The following is a 12,825-nucleotide window of genomic DNA, read 5'->3' on the forward strand; positions in this document are numbered from 1 at the left end:
CAAGAACAGCATAAAGCAACCATTCACTGGTGAAATCCAAAAGATTTCTGTGAAAATCCTCAGCCAGGGGTGCTCTCCTCCTACCACCAGCTTTCTTTCATATCTGTTTTATAAACTCAGTTATCCAGACCCAGAGGACCTGTAGGTGGCTTAATATATCCACCATAAAAACTCAGGGAAAAACACCGTACTTGAAGAGGCAATATATATTCCATATAGCCCAAGCTGAAATATATAAATATATCACCAGTTTTACTGTCCCAGCAGTTTTCTTCATTCTTCATCTCACCATAAACATTGGCCACAGGGTCATGGTCTGCAAGGGCAAATATCAAGTGATGCTGCTTCAGGTACCATGCATTTCTCATGAAGGAGCTCCTATTTCGCAAAGCAGCGTAATCATCAGTTTTCTACACCACTGACACTTAGACCCTTATGCACAAAGGTATCTGTTTACCAGGTCATGAAATTGCAAGTATAATAGCAGTGACTTTGCTGCACTTGATAAAACTGTAAAACATTTCATTTTACTGCCTACTGAGCTTTACAAAAAATTATGTTGGAGAGGAGACAACATTCTTGTTATCATCAAAGTATTTCAAAACATCTACTTTTCTGCTTGTGATATGGGGACATGCGTTTTTCCTTCTTTTCCAGTTGTGCCACTACTTTCTGATACAAACAGTACTACAAATATCCAGGGGAAAAAAAAAAAAAAAAAAAGGTTTATTCTTTCTTAAGTTTTCTATGATCACAAAGCCTCTCTGAATACATATATATGTGTGTAGTATTAACATCCCCACAAATTTTATGAAATAGGCACCCCTGGTAACTAGACAAACTCTGCGTTTATATCATACACACACACAAAAAAAACACCAAAAAAAAAAAAAAAACACACACAAAAAAAAAAAAACAAAAAACCACCACAAAACAATCACACAAGACACACTGGAAATCCTATATTTGTCTTTCTGGCTCACAAAACTAATTGCTTCTAAACAGAATTCAGTTGGTTTGTTAGCTATCGTTGTCTCAAGGCCTAACAGCCCATGTGGTGTCATTGGAAATCTTGCTCATAAAAATGCCATAAACAGCAAACTTTGGCTGAAAGTCTACTGACTGTGTTTGGAAACCAGAAAAACTTTTAACTCTGGACCAAGGCAAGAATCTAGTGTGGTGCTGCATACAGACAGAGCTGACAGATCCTCCTAGCCTGTGAACTGCCCCACAGATTGTACTTCTCTGCTCACAGCAGGCAGTATGCCTTGATTTTGTCTTCCCTCATTAGCTAAGCTAAGAAGTGAGAAAAGGTAAGAAAAATAAGAAAAAACACTTCTTCCCTGGTGCCAGCCAAGCTGCTGTTCAAGAGAGACCTTCACAGATACCTGGTACCTCTATGGTTCTGAAAGAAGTTGGATGTTTTCTTGAAATAAACCATTCAGTCAAGTTCTCCGGATCCTCACAATGATTCAGACACCATTTGCTGTTTTAATGGTGAAATTAATGAGATCTCAGCCTTACTCTAAGCCTCTTGTCAGCGCAGCTGGGAGAAAGGCCTCACAGCGCAAGCACCGGGCCTGCTCCTGGCGGGTACGGCTGGCCTCTGCTCTGGGGAGAGCGCTTATGTGAGCTGGCATCTGACATTCGCTTTTATCCTCTACTGTACATCGGTTTGTGTAATTTCATTCATGATTTACTCTGACCTTTAGCTGTGTTTGATATTTTCTGGTACCAAAAATTGGCACTTAATAAAGGAAATTTCAAGAAAACATCAGCCAACAAGTTAAGTGGGCCCCTCGCTACAAGAAGGACATGGAGGTGCTTGAGCGGGTCCAAAGAAGGGCGACGAAGCTGGTGAGGGGCCTGGAGAACAAGTCCTACGAGGAGCGGCTGAAGGAGCTGGGCTTATTCAGCCTGGAGAAGAGGAGGCTCAGGGGCGACCTTATCGCTCTCTACAGATACCTTAAAGGAGGCTGTAGAGAGGTGGGGGTTGGCCTGTTCTCCCACGTGCCTGGTGACAGGACGAGGGGGAATGGGCTAAAGTTGCGCCAGGGGAGTTTTAGGTCAGATGTTAGGAAGAGCTTCTTTACTGAAAGGGTTGTGAGGCATTGGAACAGGCTGCCCAGGGAGGTGGTGGAGTCACCATCCCTGGAAGTCTTCAAAAGACGTTTAGATGTAGAGCTTAGGGATATGGTTTAGTGGGGACTGTTAGTGTTAGGTTAGAGGTTGGACTCGATCTTGAGGTCTCTTCCAACCTAGAAATTCTGTGATTCTGTGATTCTGTAAATATCTGCACAGGAAAGGCAGATTTCGTAGCAAACTGAAAAAAAAAATGATTGCCTTGCTGTCAGCTTAGGAAGATTCCCTACAACTTCAACCTCAAGTTACCAAAAGATGGATCTCCTTCTGCCTTAATACCAGAGTTTTATCCCTATTTCTTCTCAAAATAACCAGGTTCTTTATTCAGCTCTTTTGGATAACGGTGCTCTACAGATCTGGCTTTGGGAAGCATTTTCTCCTCTCTATCAATGTTAGTTAGCCCAAGCTGCTCTGCATGTATGCATTCATGCACATAGAAAATTCACTAAGCATCCGCCATGGGAACATTTCTGCAAAAATTCATCTGCTGGATGCAACAGTTCAGCAGAAAGATTATCCACATCCAATGGTAAATGTTGGGACCCTAGAGTTAAATGGCAAAGAGGCAATTACAAAGACGAGGTTAAATACCTTTCCTTCACAATGCCCACAAGTCACAAGGCCTGAAATGTTTGCTCTTGAAACTGTAACTCAGTAGCACAGGGTCTGGAAAAAAACTGCTCCCTCAGCGGGCCCAGCCCCTCTTCTGCAGTTATTTGCAGAAGGGGAAAAAACAAACAAACAGCTTTTGCATTCAAAACTCCCATGGAGCTTTGCAGGCTAGAGAAACACAAAAATCTATTTTGATCATGTTTAAATATTTCAGAGAGGTGACCAGGCTTTGGAAGTTTAATTACCTTAAGCCATGAGAGGGCAGAGAATGAGGGCAATGGCAAAGAGAAAGGAGAAAAAATAAAAAACTTTTTTCAGGACAACGGGATGTTACTATTTATGAACCTGCAAGAGAATTAGAGCTGAAATAATTAGACAGAAAAAGAGATTTTAATTAATGATGGTAGCTTTTAAGAAAGGAACCAGATTGCCAGCCCTGCAAACTGCCAATTCTTTTTATCCACAATGTGTATATATCCTCAGTGAAGCTATTGCATAGAACCCTATCACAGAACATTGCCCTGAGCTGTGAAGTCCAACATCTGACTGGTCACACCTCTTGGCTTTTGCTACAGCTGAGCTTCGCCATGTGAATAGTTGTTCACTAAATCAGCTCCTTGGTACAATCAGATCCTTTGACATGGGCAATTGATCTCTAATGACTTGAGCCAACCTCTAGAGGTAACCAAGAATCACAAATCCTACTGAAATAAATGAAGAGTACCACAGGTCCCATCAAGGTCCTAACCTGAGGAAGTCATGGTAAATGGAATACTAGTTCCCTCTAATACCTAAGGAATAAGGAAACCTTTAGGGAAAAAAAAAAAAAAAAAGAAAAAAAAGAAAAAAAAAAAAGGACAGGGTGATTGGGAGGGGGGTAACTTCGCATTCAGATCAAGCCATTTTGGTTAACTTCCTATCATCCTGTTTAGAAACAACAGTCACTTTATCTCAGTCCTTATGAGCATTGTAGTTGTGGGGGCCATGAGACCCCATGTATTTTGTGGAGAGCAGTAGCTGTAGAATTTGTTCTTGAGTTGGAAGGATAGGGATTGTTTTTTTCAGTTGTTGTTAATAAAATTCTGGAGTAAAGTAATGCTAGCAGAAGCCTTTCACCGTCTCCCTCTACATCCTGTTCTCCACTCCTTTGCAGCTGGATGGAGAATTCCGCCTCCCAGAAGTGTGGAGTAGACTAATGGATTTGGGGTAAAAATCCCCTGGTAGAAGGAAATATAGTGTTGCTGATCCCTGAAAATTTAATTTCTAGTCTCTGTTGGCTAACAAACGCAGGTAGCTTTAAATAAATCTGAAGGGTACCACCTTGCTGCAGCTCTCCTAACCTCTTGCGGCATGGGAAAGCAATGATCACTACTTGAGCCTGATACAAAATAGATTAAGTCAAACGTATCAACTTCACTTTAACATGAGTGTTGCTATTACCTGGGTCAGAGAGTCTGTGCAGTCACTCTCCAAAACCCTCTGTTATTAATTCAGCAATTATAGCTTTAAGGTGGCAGGGAATCCTCGGTGTTTGAGCTGGCACTGGAAAGCTGTAATTCTGAATGGGACATGACGTGAATTACTGGATTGCTGTAATTCTTCAGCTTTTTATGCATTTTCACTGCATATATTAAAATACAGCAAGTAATTCAGTTTTAATTATGCAAATTCAAAGACACTAAGACAGAAGATGGATGAGTTTTTAAATGCCTGCTCTGTCCGACCACCTGGGGTTAGCATAGAAAATCCACCAGCTAATCAGGTAACCTGGCCCACCACGCTCCTGCTTGCCTGAGCATACACAAAATTACCTCTTTTTAGTATTCAGCACCATTACAAGAATACAGAGTACAGGAAAGAAATTGCCAAGCAGCAGGGAAGCTGGGGAAAGGCAGATGATCTCTACCTGCCTCCCCAGCTTCTCTGGGTGTTCAAGGACAGATGACAAACAGCTCTTCTGATTTCAACAGAAGACCCCAAGGGCTGTCAGGTACTTTCTAATTTGGAAGTTATCTTTCTGATACTATTCCTTGGTTTTACTGGGACAGCATCCTTAGCCATCATTTCTCAAGGAAAGATTTGTCCAACAGAGATGTTACACATAACTTTCAGTCATAGTACACATCACCTTCTACAGCTCTGCTCTTGGCTTCTTCACTGCTCCTAAGTAAAGCTCATGGCTGAAACCAGCTTTTAAGTGCATACGTCCACACACAAGTCTGTGCCTTTATTGTAAAGGAGAAATAAGTTACACTGCTCTCAAAGACATTGTTGTTAAATTGTAAGATTCCAAGTGCAAGTAATGATGGCTTGTTAAAAGTCTAGTGACTGTATCTAATAGCTGCAGTGTTCAGTGCTGTAATTACAGAGGCAAGAGATTGCTGAACATGTGTAAAAAAGGAAATAATTGGGGTAGCAGTAATGCAAAAGCTTCTCCAAGACTGGAGCAATTGTTATTTTGCCCTCCTACTGATGTGCTACTTCCCAAGGATACAATGGTTAGAAGCTCGGTCTCTCTGATGAACGTTAAGGTTAGGTGTTTTCTACCAGGAACCCCAAGGCTTCACCTCCAGTACATCCGCAGTTTAGGACACAGGGGTAAAATTACACCAATACATTATTGCCTTGCCCTGAAAGGATACATCTGCCTACCTTCCCTGGAAGTCTGGGAGAAGTTTCCAGCAAGCAAATTAGCAATGCAAATCTCTAGCAACCTACTGAAAGGAGGGAGCTAAAAGTGCTCGTGAAGCACTGCTGTGCTGAGTACTTCCCGTTAATATCTCCAGCCCTGGTGGAAACTTTTCCTTTTCTTTAATCTGTTCATTTTCCTTTCCCTACCCAGGGATGCCTCTTCGCTGGTTTCACTCTTGCTTCTCTAAAACACGATTTCTTGCAGCTTCCTCAGCCACTGTTCCGTGCGCTGGAGCCTTTCACTGCTTTCCTGCACGCCTATTGCATACAGTTGTAAAAGGAGAACATCGTCTTCCTGAAATGGAGTGGGTGAATGGAAGTGTTTTTTTCTGCCATGTCCTTGGCATTGCTATCACAAGTCTCACTCAGATACATTATCTGCCCCGAAACCTTGGAATTCAGCTTTATTTTCAAGCTTTTTGAAACTCACAGCGCTATTTTGGCATACCTGCTGATCTCAGCCTTTAAAAATCTAACCAGAACAGAACAGTCACCACGTTAGCCTTTTACCAATAGGCACTACCAGCTCGTTCCCTATTTCTACTCCCAAGACATTGCATGACCTCTCTCAGTCTCATGTCTCATGAGACAAGTCTGGCTAGATCTGACAAAACCTCTGACTGCACGGTTTCTCTATGAATTGATCACCAAAAAAGGCTCAGAACCTGGAACTAAAGAAGTGAGATGCTCTCCTCCTGCTGCAGTAGAAAAAGTACCTCTTGCTCATTGTGCACAGAGTTGCTTGAACTTCTCCACTTGCCAGTCATACTACAAGAAAAGCGGATTTTATAATCAAAAGGAAATGAAAAGCACAAAAGGAGGTGTTGGCTGCGTGATTAAAGAGTTCTTTCAAAATACAAAATGAAGCATAATTAATATCTTGGCTTGAGGGAGATTAAAGACTTGGGTGGACACTTCCATTCTCACCTGATGTCGCCATTACGTAACAATGGCTGTTATAACTTCCTTAAAATTAATTCTGCAACACGTCTGCTACTGGTTCCACCAACCAGACTGCGTAAAGATCAGCCTGTAACAGGAATCAGTTTAACCCCATTTACCTTCTTAACATCACTGGTATCATAGAGATCACTTATACCCTCGAACATTAAGTAAAGCAGTTAAATTGTGCTACTGCACCGGTTTAGACATAAAAGGCAGGCTTAATAACAGGTTTAAAGAAAAGGCTTTGAACAGGAGTTCTGAGTGCAAAAGAAGGGTTAGTGTCAGATAATACCAGCTTGTAAATAGAAAGCAAGGTTAATATTTGGCTTAAAGATAAGACTGGTTTTTATTGATCCGAATGATTTATACATACTATGGGAGGTAAATGCTTTGATGGAAACAAGTGGCAGAGCACCAACACCGCACCTTCATTTCGAGTACAGTTCACCTGAGCAAATATGACTGCTAGACTAGAAACAGCCACTGCTGAGCTTGCCACAGGGGGCTTCTTGTACAGGTAGCAGAGACCACAGAGACACTTCAGGATGCATTTCGTCTCAGGCTGGGCAGGTATCTGGGAAGCCTGGCTCTGACAGGGGTGTCTGTGCCCAGACATCTAGATGGGCAATGAGGGATGGCCTCTGACTGGGTACAGAGCCAGGGGCTGGGCTGAAATAACAGGATCCAGGTTAGCAGAAGTGTTGGAGAAGCTGGTGGGTACAACAAGGCATGTAAGAATTATTATTTTCCAGAGGTTTGAAGGTGAACTGCCATGCAGCTCCCCTAGTTTTCAATGAACGTGAGAGGCCTACCTTGCTTATTTCTGAAAAAAAAAGGTTGTAAGCCTATTTGAATTTCAGGCACCTGAATACCTTTTTTAACACCTTTATTCTTAATGGTCTTAACACCTGCTTAGAGCAAGCAAGAGTGAAGGTTGGCAGGGAAAGATTAGAAAAGATCAGAAACTTTCAACTCATAATTCATTTCCCAGGCTGTTCCTAGGGCACAGCAATTATGCAATTACCCCTGCCCAGGACAGACTATAAAATGTCTGTATTGACCTTAAAGTCTAAATCAAAGTAAGCAAATCGTTCCTACACAACTGCTGCCATTTTATCAGAAAACTATTGAACCAAAAATGAAAGGTATCCATAGGTACATAAACATTATTTTTATTTTATCTTAGTGATCCAAGGCATTGTTTAAACAGTGATGCTATTATAGACCTAGCCAATTTCTTTCTGATTACACCAGAACCCTGATCCTTCCAACAACAAATGCTAAACAAAGCAGCATTAGGTAAGTTACTGTAAAACCAAAGCATATTTGCACAGCAATAGAAAAAAAGAAAGAAATGGGACAATAATGAGAAACCAAATAGTAACACAGTTAAGGGTATTGGTTTGCAGGAAACAAGTGACTATTTTGAACCCTGAAGTACCAAATGTAATGAATCACAAGAGCTCACTAAAATGAGAGCAAACATACCAATTCTTTGTATTTGAATATGTACAAATACCAAAGCAATTTGGGGTTGTTAACCTCCACAGCTTGATGACAATACGTCCACCATTATTGCATAGCGCTTCCCTCTTCAGAAACTCTCTGTATACTGGTTTTGATGTTTTACTGAAGCATAATGCTTGCCTGAAAGGAAGCTTAATATCAGGCAACATTGAGTAGCTCATAAAGAAGAGGATGATTTAAAAAAATAATCTAGGAAAGGAAGCAATCTCATACTACACATTATTTCTGACAATGCAGTGTGAAGATGTGCTCAAAATACTTGAATTTCTGTTTTCACATGGATTTCATAGCTTCCCCTTTCCTGAAGACCTTAACAGCTTTAAGTTTACCTCCTTCATCCACACGGCTCTTTCATCTCTATGTGCCCTACCTCCAAGCCTACAGCTGAAGCACTAGTGCATATACGAAGTGCATCTATTCCCTCCTCCTCTACTTTGTTCAGTATCCCAACAAGGACCACACCCAAGCTTTCTGTTGAAGATGCCTAATTGCCATAAACCAAATCAGAGTAAATAACAAAGAGCATTAAGACTGCAGCAATTACATTTGGAGAGCTCGGCTGGGCACATCGCTCGTGGGAACCACCGTGAACGTTGCACCGTCCTCTTTCCTGAGCTAGCCCTTTTCTCCTTTTCTGGGGATTCATGAAGTACCTTGGCTAATGCAAATTCTGTCTTCCTACACATCACTGCACAGTGACCTCCCTGCAGGCATGACAGCAGTTATCTGTCTACAACCGGCTCTGCACAGAAGGTAAGGAGGCAGACTAAGGCACCCCAATGCTATCGCTGGGGAGAGGGGCACCACAAATTGGTGCTGCGCTATAAAGTCACCCACTAACAAGAGCTCTGACTGATGTGTACACACATCCCTACCACGTTTTCTTTCCATATCTACAGTCTTACCATTGTGATCCTGAACCTTGCTTGCACAGAACTCCCCCGGTGCCTTCCCCAGAGGAGGCATGTTGCATGAGGTGAGGCACTGGGCAGAGCTATACAAATGCAAAAACTTTCCTCCTCCTAGAAACTGCTTGCTAAGTTTACTCAGTGTTTGGGGAAACTAAATAAATTATAATCTGGGAATGGGAATGTAAATAGCAAAAACTATCTTTCTTTCCAGACCAGTTAATTATCCATTGAGAGCCAGGAAACACCACCACCACCACCACCAAGCTTCAAATTCTTCTGTAGGTAATTGAGTCATTTAAGAACACCCCAACACATAATCAGCCACTTCTTTACTTGGAGGAGGGGAACACGCCACAGAGCTTAAGGAGCATTTTGTTCGGGAAATCACATCTTTCCCCATTTTCCAGCTGACACATTGCATTGCAAGTCTGTCACAGCACATTACCTCGGTGATGTGATGTAATGCAACATTGCTGATGCAACCCAATCTGATGTGTCTAATGTGATACATCAGATACAATATTTGAGAAGATTTTTCTGAAAACAGCATCCACAGAAAAGATTCTTTCCCCTCTTTGCCAATTATAAAAGCTTTCCCAAAGAATTGCATTACCTGGAGATAATTGCTTTTTCACAGGTAATTAGCAAACACAATTAGTTGTGGGAAAAGTTTGCTTTTCAGCAATTCACACGCACAAAAATGCCAAAAAAAAAAAAAAATCAATCATAGCTGACCAAGATAACTCTCCTGAGCAGAAGTTAGTTACAGGGCTAAATTGTGCCACCCTGGTATTTTTCCCCCCACTGACAAGTGAGAATTCAGTTTTTGGAGCCCTGTGCTTCCAGGGTTTCACTTACGGCTCTGAATTGCAATGATGCTCTGAGGGAAAATAACTGTCAGCCCTTCATCAGGAGATGCATCAAAATGCATCAGGACAACGGGAACTAAGTTTCAGCCTCGTGAACTGCAGCTCATGAACAGACTGGCAGTTAATGTTGCTAATCTCTGCAGTAGGTGGGTGTCACTGAAAATGGAATCCAGTAAAGATGCATCTCTCAGCAGGCATCATAGGAAACTGAAATGAAAACAGTGAGATTTATTCCACTGCAAGCTCTGGGCACTGCAGCTGCATTGAGGGCTGCCCACAATCCTGCTCCACTTGTTCTCCCAAAGCCAACATCAGCTATGGAAACTTGCTGGTTTTTCACAGAGAGAGCCGTGCTCCATGTCATGATAATCATATGAACAGTAAGAATCAACGGCCGCAGGCCTTAAATATTCTACTGAAGTGGTGACGGTATTTGTCAGCAGAGGAGATTTGGCTGAAGCAAATGAAGTATTACTGGACTGAGAGGTGCAAGCAAGCCCCCATCTCTTTGCTGTATCATTTGACCAAAGATAAATGAGAGCTAATATCCCCCACAGACTTTGCTCATGGGTTCTAAGAAGGGCTTCAGAGGAGGAGGAAGCATCACTTCTTGATGCTTTCTTTCCTTTTAGCCACCTGTGCCCTGCTCCGCTGCAGCAACACCCTGCGGGATGCCTCATGTTACTTGTCCTGGCCAGGAAGAGAGCAGCAGAGGACTGGCACAGGGACAAAAGGCCAGGCCATTTCACTCACTGCTTAGGATGATTTTTTCAAGTGTAAAATGTAATTCAAATCTCCATAAAAAGCTATTTGCTCCCTAGTCTCACAATTCTTACACCAAGTTTCAACCGTGAAATCCAATTGGGGAAAAAGAAAAAAAAAAAAAAAAAAAAAGAAGCCTCATGCTCAAGGTCTGAAAATCCTGCAAGAGCCTTCAGCTCTCAGACTGAATTGTATCTTAAATGGCATCTGACCAGTTTTGTCTGTCTCCTCTGAAGGTATGGCACAGTGCCTTGCCTCTAAAAGCCAGATATTCAAAGCTGGGCACACCCCCCCATCTAAATGCAGATACATACTGGCTATTTGTACATCCGTGGAGCTGTTCTAACAGGAGGATCACAGCTGAGCTTCCCAAATTTTGAAAATACGGGCCCAAAAAGCAGCTGTACAAATTAGTCGCTGAGATTTTGTGTCCATGCAGTCTCCCAGCGCTGCTGCCCAGCTCTGGACACCTGCACCATCGCAACCCCCTAAGTACAAGCTCACCCAAGTATTTCCAATTCTTCCTAATGTAACCCTTCATATGCTGATTCACATTAGCAGACAGCACAAATCCTGAACGATCTGTTTCCTGATGTGGGCATTCTTTTTCACTGTTCCATCTCCTCTCCCAGTGCATATGGACTATTTTTCTCTTTTAGAGATACTTGTGTTTAAAATGAGATTAAATTACTAAGGAATTAGCAATAGGCAATGAGATTTTTAAAAGCTTTGCAATATAGTCTAATTTCAGGATAACGTTCAAAAAGTTTGATGTATATCTAGATATTCCAAATCTCTTGAACATGAAAATTTATCAAATCCAGGTTGAATTCAGGTTGATACTTCTGCTGCTACATACCAGTGAGGTATCTCCGGAACAGCCTTTCTTGCAGGCTTTCCTAAATACAAATATTATCTAAATCAGGACCTGTACGTGGGGTACAAGTACAAAAATATCACAGTATTGCACATAGCCCAAGTTCTAATCCAGAACTAGGTAAAGCATTCAATTGTCACAATTTCTAATCCTTCAGTGAACACGAATGATAAGAAAATATAATAACAATTTCTATTTACACCCGTGTGTTGCTCCAATGCTGTAAGTCATACACAACAATATTTTGGGTTTCCTACAGGCATAGAAATAGGCAACAAAAATTAATATTTCATTAAATAATAATTTAAAAAAGCTTCTAGCTTTTATAATGTAAATCTCGAAAATATGATCCATGTATATTCTGAAGGCTTAGAAATGGGCCTTGTTATCCATTGTGTCATCAGCTACATTTTATCCTTTCTTTTCAAAAAGATGTTGGATGAAGAGCCCAGAAATGTTGCATGTGTTACACAAGCAGGTTGCTCCGTACACCCAACCCCCTGCCACGTGTCACCTGTAAGCTTGAGCATGCTGTCTTAACCTATACACAAGACAGAAATGAAAAGAGCTTTTTCCTACCCATAACCTTTCCTTTTCCAGATTTTCTCTCCTGAGTGTGACAGCATGCTGCTCATGAAAGGCATTTTGAAACTTTCAGCTGTCCTTTATATCACTCATTTTTTGCTTCTTGCTTTTGTTAAATCCGGTCATTGTGACCTTAAACTTCTTGCTGAAATCAGCCACTCCATTTGAAAAGCAGGATGGAGCCACAATTATTTCTCTAAAGAGCAATGTTCACCTGGTATCTTACTTTCTGTTGGCTCACTTCGAAGTAAGAAGACTTTGTTATATCTCAGAGACTGGGAAACCTCACGTATAACTATTTATGTACCACATCGGGGGTGGGGGGAAATCTCTTTTCTACTCATGGGTTTTGTTTTGCACAAGTTCACTGACATGGGAGTTAGTTATCTGCTTCAATATCAGGTAACAGCACCACCTTCTGCCAACAAGTTACCATCTCTTTAGAAAACTAATAGATTAATTTTCTCTTCATGATTTCAGTGGCTTTCTCAAGCATCTCTGATGCAGACAGCAAACTTCAGAGTGATGTCCTTAAGGCTGTTTTGAAACACTCCAAGCTGTCCTGAACAGACAGAGATGAAATTATTGAAATTTAATCAACTTATTTTCAAAAGTATAGCAAATATACATTCTTCTTCAGCAAAACACTTAAATACACATGCAATTGGATAGATAGTTGAATAAATCCTCAATTTTTTTTTGCGGAAGCAGGACTTGAAATGCCATTGTACCACTTGCCATTGCCAGTCCAGGTCCCCGCACATGGCATTTCCAGCACAATTTAGAAGATCAGGCAGGATCTCAGTACCCAGCTCAGTCTGCAAGTCACAGCTGGGCTCCCAAATCCTTTGGGTGCTTCTGAGTGGCTATCCTGAGGGAAAGAAGGAATGGCAGAAACAACAGG

General features: G+C 41.6%; 1 long non-coding RNA gene across 2 annotated transcripts in view; it reads right to left on the reverse strand.

Moving 5' to 3' along the window:
* LOC118174327 overlaps positions 1 to 12,825 on the reverse strand; it is a 202,879-nt gene that overhangs the window by 33,519 nt on the left and 156,535 nt on the right. Inside the window, exon 1 of one of the 2 annotated variants that reach the window (XR_004754619.1) lies at positions 12,136 to 12,256. The exons of the other annotated variant lie outside the window; for it this stretch is intronic. This is a non-coding gene — a long non-coding RNA (uncharacterized LOC118174327). Of the gene's footprint in view, positions 1 to 12,135; positions 12,257 to 12,825 lie in introns of those variants that run through there. 2 annotated transcript variants of the gene reach the window in all.

Source organism: Oxyura jamaicensis, chromosome 14, assembly GCF_011077185.1.
Source record: "Oxyura jamaicensis isolate SHBP4307 breed ruddy duck chromosome 14, BPBGC_Ojam_1.0, whole genome shotgun sequence".
Lineage (NCBI taxonomy): Eukaryota > Metazoa > Chordata > Aves > Anseriformes > Anatidae > Oxyura > Oxyura jamaicensis.